At 40.0% G+C, this 12,310-nt stretch overlaps 1 protein-coding gene across 2 annotated transcripts in view; it reads right to left on the bottom strand.

The window, feature by feature from the left end:
- The window catches only part of PIGN (phosphatidylinositol glycan anchor biosynthesis class N), a 360,977-nt gene that overhangs the window by 100,105 nt on the left and 248,562 nt on the right, over positions 1-12,310 (bottom strand). The window lies entirely within an intron of this gene.

The following is a 12,310-nucleotide window of genomic DNA, read 5'->3' as shown; positions in this document are numbered from 1 at the left end:
TGTGTCAGTGTGTGTATCTGAGTGTATGTGTCAGTGTGTATCGGGGTGTTCGTGTCAGTGTGTGTATCTGAGTGTATGTGCCGGTTTGTGTATCTGGGTGTTTGTGTCGTGTGTGTATCTGAGTGTGTCAGTGTGTGTATCTGTGTCCGTGTGCGTATCTGTGTGTCAAGGTGTCCATACATGTTTGTGGTGTAAGGGGTGCGTACGCAGGCGGGGGGGTTAGCGTCGTAGATGGTGAAGTCACCTTCCTGAAACACATTTTTCCATGTTGGGATGTCTGCATACATAGAAGGAATAAGTCAATATGTAATTTTTCATGTTTTGAAACATTTAATATTTGTAATATATATTAAAGATCACCATCTGGAACACAATTTGTCCCCATTACATTACGCACACTATTTATCCTTATGACATTTCTAATAAAATCTACCTTTAGTTTTGCAGGAGTAGTTGTTTTCTTTTCTTTTAGGTTATGGGATTTTGAATTAGGATGGTTGGTGATCTGTTAAAATTCTACTGTATTAGCCGTGAGCGATTATTTTGTTTAAAGTGTCACAGTCATGTAAACTACTATTTCTAAAGTCAGTTTACATAATAGTAATATTATTTGAAACTAACCATTTGGGTGCACTCCAAGATAATTTTGAAACCATTTTAGGGTAGTTTGACAAAAGCCGGGGCTCTCCAGCATTGATAATATGGGATTTACACTTCCACATCAGCAGTGTAATTTCGGCAATCCTAGAAGGTAGTAGTTGGCTAACCTCCCCCCTGCGCTCTCAGTCAGCCAATCATTGCCTTCCAGACTGTACAACATTTATTCTGATGTTGCTCAAATGTAAATTCAATTCAATGATAAAATTACAAAGGTCATAAACAATGTATGGTAACGTACAGAAAAGAAAGCACTAAAAAGTGCACAAACAATAAGTAAACGGGAAAGAAGACATAACAAAAACAATGAGACAATGTTTGTACACAAGCAAATATTCTAAGGGAGTTTGGTAAATTAAACCCATATGCCTTGTACCACCGAGACAAGTTGTTTTAAAAAAAAAAAAATTTAAAAAAAAAAAAATTTAAAAAAAAATAAAAATAAGGCACTCTCGAGCACATGTTCAGCACTGTGTTAGGTGGAAACACGTCAATTAAAAACATATCACTTACTCATCCACTGGTATCAAAGGAAAGTAGGGTGTGGACAGAGGTATGAAAGGGAAAAATAGAAAGAAAGAATATTCGACTGCGATGGTTGCAACTCAAAAGGCAGGATTATGGACTTGGGAATAATAAAGAGGGGAAGAGGCTGGAGATACATATGTATCACTTCTTAATGCAGGATGTGTTAGTTTCTAGAAATAAGAAGAGGCTGCTCATTTCTGGGGCAAGATTGATTCAGAAATACCAACAGATGAAGTAAGTATTTGAATGGTAACAGCTTTGTGTTCCTAACACTATAGTGTTCCTTTAATAACATGTGTATTATATAGATAATTAAATCTAAGCACTGGAACTTAAACTTAATGGAATAACTACAGAAACGAATGTGCAGCTGTAAGTTACCCCAGGTCCCGATAGAGAGTACTAACCTTGCGTGAGGAGTAAAAATAAATTATATCTCCAGTCCTTGGCTGTTAAAGGATCACTACAGTGTCAGGAAAACAAAGCGGTTTTCCTGACACTATAGTGCCCTGAGGGTGCCCTCACCCTCAGGGTCCCCCTGACCCCTTCAGCCACTTACCTTAATCCAGCGCCTCTCCTCCACGTCCAACGTCAGCTCCCAAGTGGAGCGGAATGCGCGGCAAGTGCCGCGCGCGCGCATTCAAAGAGTCCAAAGGAAAGCATTTCTCAATGCTTTCCTATGGACGCTCTGCGCCATGGATGTGAAATTCGCATCCAGCATCGCAGATGCGCCTCTAGCAGCTGTCCGGAAGATAGCCACTTAAGGCTGGATTAACCCCAAATGTAAACATAGCAGTTTCTCTGAAACTGCTATGTTTGCATCTGAAGGGTTAAAACCTGAGGGACCTGGCACCCAGACCACTTCATTGAGCTGAAGTGGTCTGGGTGACTATAGTGTCCCTTTAACCCCTTAAGGACCAAACTTCTGGAATAAAAGGGAATCATGACATGTCACATATGTCATGTGTCCTTAAGGGGTTAATGCAGATAACATGTCATAAGAGGCTGCTTCACTCTTTCACATTATTCTGAGCAATATAAGGGGGTAAGAAAAATGTCTCACAAACTTCCTATTTAAAGACAGGCTATGGAACAGTACTACGAAGTGAAGAAAATTAAGCAGAAATTAGTAAATGATAAGGCAGTAACTATTATAGAAATGATAAGGCAGTTGTTTTTTCAAGTGGTATTTCATCAATCAAGTCCATTTTCAATTTCCATATGAAGCGTGGAAAACTGATTTCTTAAATTGTGCCATTTACTGAGCTGATTAAAAAGGAGGACACTTGGTAAAGAATAATCTAATTGAAGGCCAAATATGTGTTTGGTTGCTAGAATAACTGACACTCAATAAGGATTTATTAAATCGCATTCAGAGAATAGACATCAGAAATCTCAAAAAAACTGCTCATATCTCTAACACATATCTGAACTTGAGGAGAATGATACCATCTGAATAATAATTAAAATGACAAGACAAGAGTTTTAGAAATTATTGAGGATTTTTGTGTATTTATGAAAAAAGTGGAGCATCTGTGAAATGTTTGGTTCCAGTGCTTTTATATTTTAATGCTGATAATCTTATCAATTAATTTTATAATGAGAGATAATTTGATAATTAGCAGGCAAAGGCATTAAAATGAACAAATGGTCCCCAGGGTCAAAGGAACACCATTACAACTTCATCTCAATGAAGTTGTTGTAGTGTGAGGAGGTCCTGAGTGCTGTTTTACCTTGTGGGGTAAATCCGTTCACGAATGGTTTAAAAACAAACATGTGAAGACAGCACTGTCCGCTCTGTCCAGCTCTTTCATCCACTAGTCCGAGGCTTCAAAGAAGAGGTGGTCTCTATACTCTGCATTAACTCTTTAGTGGATGAGACTTCTTGGCTTATATGTTTGTTAGTGACTATGGCTGTTTTGGCATTTGTATGCCTTATATGTCTAGGACAGTGATGGCGAACCTATGGCACGCGTGCCACAGGTGGCACGCCGGGCCCTCTCTGTGGGCACGCGGTCATAAGTTTGCAATCACTGCAGAGTAGGCACCTGCCTGCCCAAAACGGCAGGTGCCTACTCTGCTTCCGTGTCGGGAGGACCGGAAGCAGGGGGGAGGGATCGAGGAAGCAGCTCTCCCGTCCTCCCGCGAGCTGTGTGGAGCGTTGCCGCGCGTTACCATGGCAACGCTCCACACAGCATCGCGCGGGAGGACAGGAGAGCTGCAGGACCTGTCCTCCTGTCCTGCATACCACCACCGGACCACCAGGGATGGCTGTGTTCCCCCCCTCCCCTTCACCAAAGGTAAGAAGAAGAGAAGGGGGGATACTGATGTAATAAGTATTTAATATGTTTAAACTTTTTTTTTTTTAAATGTTATGCATCTTCAACTCCTCCCCCCACACACAGCACCCCCTACTTCCCTACCTCCAGCACCCCTACCCCCCTACCCACAGCACCGCTACCCCTAGCACCCCTACCCCTTCTACCCACAGCTCCCCTACCCCCAGCACCCCTCTACCCCCTACCCACAGCATCCCCTACCCCCCCTACCCACAGCACCTCTAGCCCCAGCACCCCTACCCCCCCTAACCCCAGCATCTCTACCCCCCTGACCCCCAGCACCCCTAACCCCCTACCCACAGCACCCCTACCCCCAGCACCCATACCCCTCCTACCCCCAGCACCCCTACCCCCAGCACCCCTACCCCCAGCCCCCCTACCCCCCCTACCCCCAGCACCCCTACCCCCCCTACCCCCAGCACCCCTACCTCCCCTATCCACAGCACCCCTACCCCTCTTACCCACATCACCCCTACCCCCTACCAACAGTACCCCTACCCACAGCACCCCTACCCCCTACCCACAACACCCCTACCCCCTAACCCCAGCACCCCTACCCCCAGCACCCCTACCCCCAGCACCCCAACCCCTCCTACCCCCAGCACCCCTACCCCTCCTACCCACAGCACCCCTACCCCCCCACACACACAGCACCCCTTCCCCAAAACACACACAGCACTCTACCCCCCACACACAGCACCCCTACCCCCCACACACACAGCACCTCACACACACAGCACTACACACAAACACATACACTGCACCCCTCAATGCAGTATTTGTGTGTGTGTGTTCAGCATTCTTTATGTATTCAGCAGTGTGTGTGTGTGTGTGTGTGTATATTCAGCTGACTGCGTGTGTATTCACATGACTGCGTGCGTACTCAGCAGACTGCGTACTCAGCAGTGTGTGTGTGTGTATTCAGCAGACTGTGTACTCAGCAGTGTGTGTGTGTGTATTCAGCAGTGTGCGTGTATTCAGCGGACTGTGTGCGTGTTTGTGTGTGTGTGTATTTAGCGGACTGTGTGTGTATTTAACAGTCTGTCTGTGTGTCGGTGTGTGTATTATGTATTAAGCAGTTGGTGTGTGAATGTGTTCAGCAGTCTGTGTGTATGTATTGCATTTGTTGGAGATACTAATAAATATAAGCTTAATTTATATCATTATTTATATTTGTATAATTTAACTCTCTGTTGTGTTCTTCTTTTAAAACAAAAGTTGTTAACCGTACTAGTAGTTTTTTCTAAACGTAAACCTCAGAATTCAGGTTTATTTGCCATGTTGGCACTTTGAGGGAAAAAAGTTGGCATGTATTGCAGTTTGGGCACTCGGGCTCAAAAAGGTTTGCCATCACTGGTCTAGGATGTTAATTAATTTTTGGATAAATACTGCAAGGAAAATGTTGCCCCACAGGTAAAAAATGTGGTGCATTTGGACTATAGGTTTACTTACTTTTTACGTAACCATATTATTATTAATATTTAAATTTCGCCAACAAATTCTGCAGTGCTATACAATGGGTGGACTAACAAATATATTTAAAAGAGGGATGTAAATAAGCTTACATTCTAGAGGGAGTTGGGTATAGTGAATCAAAAGGAAAGAGAAGGGTAGAAAAGTAGGTTGCTTGAATAGTTTATAATGAGTGATTCGGTTTATTTTTTGAAGGAGAGGAAGCAAGGTGTAGTGAGGGAAAGTAATTAACAATTTAATTTATATGCTCTTCTGAAGAAGTGAGTTTTCAATAATTATTTTATGGAATGGATACTGGGTGAGAGTATAATGAAGCAGGGAAAGGATTCCACAGGAACAGTGCAGTCCTATGAAAGTCTTAAAGGCGAGCATTCGAGGAGGGAGTACGAACCGAGGATAGACACAGGTGTTCAGTAAAGATTTGTAAGCAAGTACCAGAATTTTAAATTGAGCCCAATAACTTATGGGAAGCCAATGTAGGGACTGACAGAGAGAGGAGGTGTGGGCGGATAGGAAGATGAGCCTTGCCATTGCATTTGGTAAAGATTGTAACAGGGCAAGTTCGGAGCACGTAAGACCACTGAGAAGCGGATTGCAGTAGTCAAGGCGAGAGAGAATAGCAACATTCGCCCCTATTTAAATGCAGTATGTTTTGAGATGCAGGCGGCATTTTTTGCAATCGACTGGACATGAGGGGTGAAGGAGAGGTTAGAGTTAAAAAGAACACTTAGGCAGTGAACCTGGGAGGTAGAGCTGATGGTAGTACGACTGACTTGGAGAAAGACAGACACAGGAGTAGCAACACTTGAAGGAGAAAACAAGAAGTTCTGTTTTGGACAGCCATTGAGTCAGAAATAGCAGTCAGAGACACAAGTAAAGAGGGAAAGTGATCAGGAGTGGACATATCGATTTGTGTGTCATCCACATAGAAATTATACTTCCTATATTACCTTCTCAAATAACTTTTAAAAATATTTTTATAAAAACATCACCACACAAAAACATACTACTCCAATTTGCCCTGATGTCACAAGCCTTGCAGGATGCAATGACAAAACTGTTCATTGTGACACCGATCAATCTAGGCACCCTAAAATAAAAATTAAAAAATCCTTTTCCAAACTGATATAAGGTGGTATACTTTTGTTTATAAACTACCTTAAGTACATGTAATGTGAGAAGCAGAACGTTTTTTTTAATTACTAGTGAAAAAGTTCAGATAATCACAAAGCCAGCATCCTTTAAACTATATGCATTTGAATACAGCAGGAATGTTTTTTTGTTTTTTTTTTTCATAAAAAAGAACAAATCTGAAGAAAGAAAAAAAAAGCTGGCTATGGATATTCATTTGACAAATCAAACAATGGAATTATATGCACTACAGTATCCTACTGACAGGGCCACAGTTGTACAAATTCAGTTCAGTGTGACTTTGTTATTTAGAACCAAGCCTTTCCCAGTACGGAAAATCAGTATGACTGATGGAAAAATAAATATACAGCACAAGATTACTACATTCCCTTATTTATACAGTAGATACTTTTGCATCTTTTACAACAAAACCATCAAACATATTAACAGCCATTGCATCCAAAATAAAAGCAAAAACATTTATCTTTGACTTAAAAATGCATTGAAGCAAATAAATGTTAGTAATGTAAACTGTTCTCGTTTTAAAAGGCATGACATACTATTGCTTCTTAAAAGGGACTTTCCATTGATCATATTTACTACAAAACAATCATGGGATACGTTTTTTTGAGTGTTACTAAATGTGTAAAAAATATTTTACTCCCAGGGTTGTCCTCAGACTTTCAAACTCCCTGTGTAAAACATGTCATTCGCATGTCCCTATCTTCTGTAACATAAGAAAAGAAACAGGATATTTATTTATTTATAAAATATTTTACCAGGATGGATACATTGATATTTCTCTTGTTTTCAAGTATGTCCTGGCTTTATGAATGATCACCGTGCATATAGACAGAAAATGGTGAAATATTTGCACAAATCAAACAAAACTGGCCAAGGCCCAATATTTCTGTGAAAATATGAACAATAACCTATCAAACCCTAGAAAATTTTGGAAAGTCATAAATAAATTACAAACTCCCCCAATCCACTCCCAACCCACCACTGTCAAAGTGGATAACCAAACCCTGCAACTTCCCTTAGATGTAGCAAATGCCTTTAACAATTATTTCGTCGGATGCTCCACAACCCTGATTGCCAAGCTAATAAATGACACACATCCTGAAAATACAAATGTGGATCAGGCCCCACTAAATTTGCAAAGACCCAATATAGACAAGTTCATTTTTAGAAATATGGGCACAAAACGGTGTGGTTATAGTTGGCGCTTATTATAGTTAATATAGTGCAGTTTTTAGCTGCTACAGACACTCTGTGGGTACTCCCAATATCCCACTTTAAGACAACAAACACCAGGAAAAACAAATAGCTTGAGGGCTGGTTGGTGTTTCCACCTTCCAATCCTCTAGCTTGAGTGCAGCACTATACAGATTCTAAATGGATATATATGGTTTACCCCTCTCAATTTGTTTTGTTTAGGGGGTATACATAGAAAACAAAAGAATATATACAAAATAATTGTGCAGTATTATATATAGTCCGTGATTGATTATTTATGTGAGATTAAAATTACTCACAATTTTTAGAGCCTTTTTAGATTTTAGGCTCTAAACTTCCAGGCTTCCGTGTCTTTAAGGTAGACAACTTAAACCCCTTTTGTTGTTATGGACTTCTTGCCTCTATTTTTCTCCAAAATGTGGGTATAAGAAGACAAAAAAGGAACTCTGGGTGTAGTATTTTAAAACCTTCTTGAGTAAATGTATAAGTGGTTGAAATGGTGCTCACCTTTTCTAGAGCCTTAAATCACTGGCTCTGAGTTTGCAGGCTTAGTGTCATTTGGGGTGACATTTCCCCTTACCGGAAGGAGTGCAGGATTCAGGAGTTCAAGGTATCTAGATTTATTACTTAATACATATACATTCAATAAAAGTAACACATAAAACTAGAAAATAAAAAATCAGTCTATATAAAAAACAATGAGTCAATACTCTGAGTGATCAATGAATCCTCTTGCCAAGACGCGTTTCGCTCAAAATAGCTTCCTCAGTTGGCTGTGGGGTTGTTCTGCTCGTTCCGGTTTTTATTCCGTTGAAAAGCCCGCCTTTGGTTCAATTAGCCAATCCGTATGGGTTTCTTACAAAAAGGTGTCCATACTCAACTATGTGAGTATTACCAACAATCAAACTATCTGACCCCTGATCAATTGGGTCTTTGCCAGAATCACTGCACTACAACTGCTTTCTTAAAAGTTTGCAATGACATCCAAACTGGCATGGAACAAGGAGACCTAACTGGAGCTATTTTCCTTGATTTTGCAAAGGTCTTTGACACAGTAGACCACGACATTCTACTGCACAAACTCAAAAACTCAGGTATTGGTGACTGTCCGCTAACCTGGTTTCGATCATATGTATCGGACTGCTCGCAATATGTGTCCATTTCTGACAGTGACTCCTTCCCTCTCCCAGTCACGTGTGGTGTTCCCCAAGATTCCATTCTCGACCCCCTACTATTTACATTATTTATAAATGATCTGCCTAATGTCTGCAAATCCTCAAATGTACACAGAGAACACAGTAATCTATGCAAGCAAATCCCACCCTACCTGAGCAGAATGCTCTCCTTGGCTGTTCCCACCTCCTATAACCTCTGATCCAGTACCAGCACTTTATTTAGTCTACCTCAATACAAAAAGAAAGCGGCCGATCCTCCTTCTCCTACAGAGCACTGCAATTGTGGAACGACCTCCCGCACACTTTAAAATCTTCCCAAAGCCTAAAGTCCTTTAAGAGATCCCTCTCTACATACCATGTTATGGTTGATTATATGTTTCCTACCTGTTCTATGTTAAATTTTGTATTGTGTATTAATATTGTTTTTGTATTTTATTCTACCCTAATGTATCAATACAATGTTTTGTGGACCCAGGACATACTTGAAAACGAGATAAATCTCAATGTATCTTTCCTGGTAAAATATTGAATAAATAAATAAATATTACAAAAATACATATATATATAAATTTAATACATAACAGGTAATAAATATATTCAACCATGACAGGTGCATTCTGTGCTGAGATATAATGCCATAGATTTCTTAAAAGAATTTAGATTGAATTAAGATTTGACTGTGTCCCTGAGGTTATTCCATAATTGCGGTGCTCTGTAGGAAACTGAGGATCGAGCCACTTTATTTTTGTATTGTGGTATGCAAAATATCGTGCTAGTACCTTAGTAATTCTTATTAATAGAAAAATATACATAAACAATACAAATTTGGGACCTGGCACAGTGGCGTAACATGGATTGTCAGTGCTAAGGTAAGTATTGCGGCCCCTATCCCACGGACCTTTAAGTGCACATTAATGTACCTCTCTGAGTCCCTTAATGAGCACTTAGAGAGCCTTGATACTCCTTCCTTACCTGCCTCATCTCTGTTTTGTGTGTGACACTGTTAGTTTCTTAATTATTTAAATCCACCTGACGCCTAATGTAATGTATATTCCTAAAACTAAAGTGAGCTGGTGGAGAGAAATAAGCACTAGGAGACATGGCCAGTGTTCTCTTTAGTTCAATTAGTCTACTCCTATGCTTGATAGAACTGCTGCAGGAAAAGTAATAGAGGGTGTACAACTCTTTGCAGTCTCTACTCCTCCAGCGTCTGTGTCTATACAGGAAGTGGAAGGGATTCTTCCCATAAGTCCACTAAAAGTCTCTCACATAAAAATGCCTTGCAGGAGATGCAGGAACAGCATTGAGTGATGCACACTGTATAACAGTTTCTGTAGCAATAAGCTACTGGTTATCAATCATAGGGGTGTGACTGGACTACAGAAGACATAATGGGTTGAATCCTTTCCAAATAAAACTTCAAACTACTCATGCCCAAAACACACCTTTTCCTAACCTTAAATCTGAACACTTCAAAACAAATACTTTTCTTAGTCCCAAGTTATAGCACTCAAAATCTAAGCATGAAGAAAAACATTTGTCCTCGTTATAACTCCTGAAATGTAAACACCACATGTATCCCATTACTAAAATGAACTCTATCTCAACTCTAGCCTAACTAAATGTAACCTCACTTTAACCCTAAATCCCCAGACCCCTCTTATACCACAGTTATAACTCCTCTCAGGCTATCATTTTAAACCCTATGTAATCTAACTCTAATATTAACCCCATTCTAACCTTAAAAACCCATTTACTCTAACCACTTCTAACATCTTTAAACCTGCATGTGAGTCAACAGTTGCATACGCTCACTACATATTTAGAGAATGTCATGTCAATTCATCGTTGCATATGATTAGATTTTTTTGGGGGGGAAGGGTGAGGTGAAAGAAGGGCAGGGAGTGCCTGGCATGTAAATCCCCTCCCTGACCATTGAAACTATTGTGAGTTCTACAATTCTTTTAAGTATATATTTCCCTGAGGGCTGTTGTAACCAACTTGAAGTATAAGGATACGATTTTACTGACCATTCATTAACAGAACTGTAACTGCGATTCAGGTTTCCTATCTAGTGGTTAGAAAACAGGGGTATTAAACAGCGTGACTGGGGATCAAATCACCTTGCATTCACGTTATTTAATGAATTCCTTAAAAAACTTGACCATGATGATAACCTTACTGAGAGGCAAAGGAAAAAGGACCAGAGCCAAAATTAAAATTTGTGTGCATTAAGCTAGATAAACTTTGGGCCGAAAAGTGGTTGGATTGTCTAAACCTATCCATGATAATCTTCACATTAATGTACTCGGTCAAAAAATTGTTAAATGTAATGTAAATTACTTTGGAAAGTGTTTCTGTGAGTAAATAATGCAATCAATGGTTTTATGTGCTATGCAATGAATGATAGCTATGAATAAAATGGGTTAGTAAAAATCTATGCACTTTGAAGGGGAAAACAATAAGAGTTAATGAAATAAAGAAATAATATTTTTTTTTTTTTTTAAATCTAGTTTCTAGTTACAACTCCATCTAGCCAAGCACCATCAATCAATGCTTTCAATTCACTAATACACTGAATAGTTGGATGAACATTGTGTCCACTATACCATACTCTGTCATCCAATAATATATGCAGTTCATCCAAATAATCTGCTCCTCAAAACAAGTCAACCATTTGTTAACCATCCTAATTATATTTGGAAATTGTTGCAATTCAGTCAATTTTATATATTTTATACATGTCATTTTGTGTTGCTTAAAAGCAGAAGCATTTCAACATTCAAAATGTGTTCTTATTAATTTGTAAAGATAACAGTCCAATATAGCTCCCTTTGAATTTAAATGGGTAAAATATGAATGGAGGTTACTTAGCTTTAGAAGAGACAATTCTCGACTGAATTAAAAATTATACTTTCTGACATACCCAATAGGTGTTCTGATGCCGATAGTAACCGAATAAGAATATTAAATCTGATTATTGGTAAGATTGTTTAAAATGTATGGCTCTCAAACCCCCAAGGTCTTTTGTGATCCTGGAAATGATTGAGATCTCAGGACTTAGCCCCTTTACTAAGAAAGTTAAAAAACGTATCTTAGTATTATGGTCATGTAATATCGGATTACAATTCTTTTTTTTTTTTTTTTTTACCAATCATTGTTTTTTATTGAGATAATAGAGTGTATGGGGTACAGAAAGAGAAAGGGGGAACAGTCAGGGTTTTACAGATCAGTTGTGGGTATATACCATACATCTCGTCTCAAGGGTCTCATCGACCAACTGGGTTAGAGAGTGTGGGAAACTAGTAACTTGTGACCCTGTGTAGCCTATACTACAGCAGAACCCCTCTTTGAGAGGTCTTTTAATTGTGGGCTGCCTTCCTGGTGAAGCGCTATCCTTGTTTCATGTCTTCCCTCAATTAAGCATAGGTGTAAGCAACGTTTATGCTTGAGGAGTGTTTGGTCGGTGTAGATTGGGGGTCAGGTCAGGGTCGTGGAGAGAATACGCTCCATTTCGTCAGGTTGGGATGGTGTTTCCCCGAATAATGGACCAATCTAGTGGTCTTGGTGTGTTGCAGTCATGGGGAACCGTAGTCATGATGGTGCTGGGTGGGGCAAACCAGCAACCAAGCCCCTAGGTCTGTTCTTGTTTGTTGGTGTGCATGTTGGGGTTGGTCGGGCTACCTGGTGTGTGGAGTCCGTCTGCCCTATCCGTTGGGTCTGGCTGTATTTCCAATCCCGGGGGCTAAGCTCCTGCGGACGTCCTCC

Source organism: Pelobates fuscus, chromosome 4 (assembly GCF_036172605.1).
Source record: "Pelobates fuscus isolate aPelFus1 chromosome 4, aPelFus1.pri, whole genome shotgun sequence".
NCBI lineage: Eukaryota > Metazoa > Chordata > Amphibia > Anura > Pelobatidae > Pelobates > Pelobates fuscus.
This window is presented reverse-complemented; position numbering and strand designations above follow the sequence as displayed.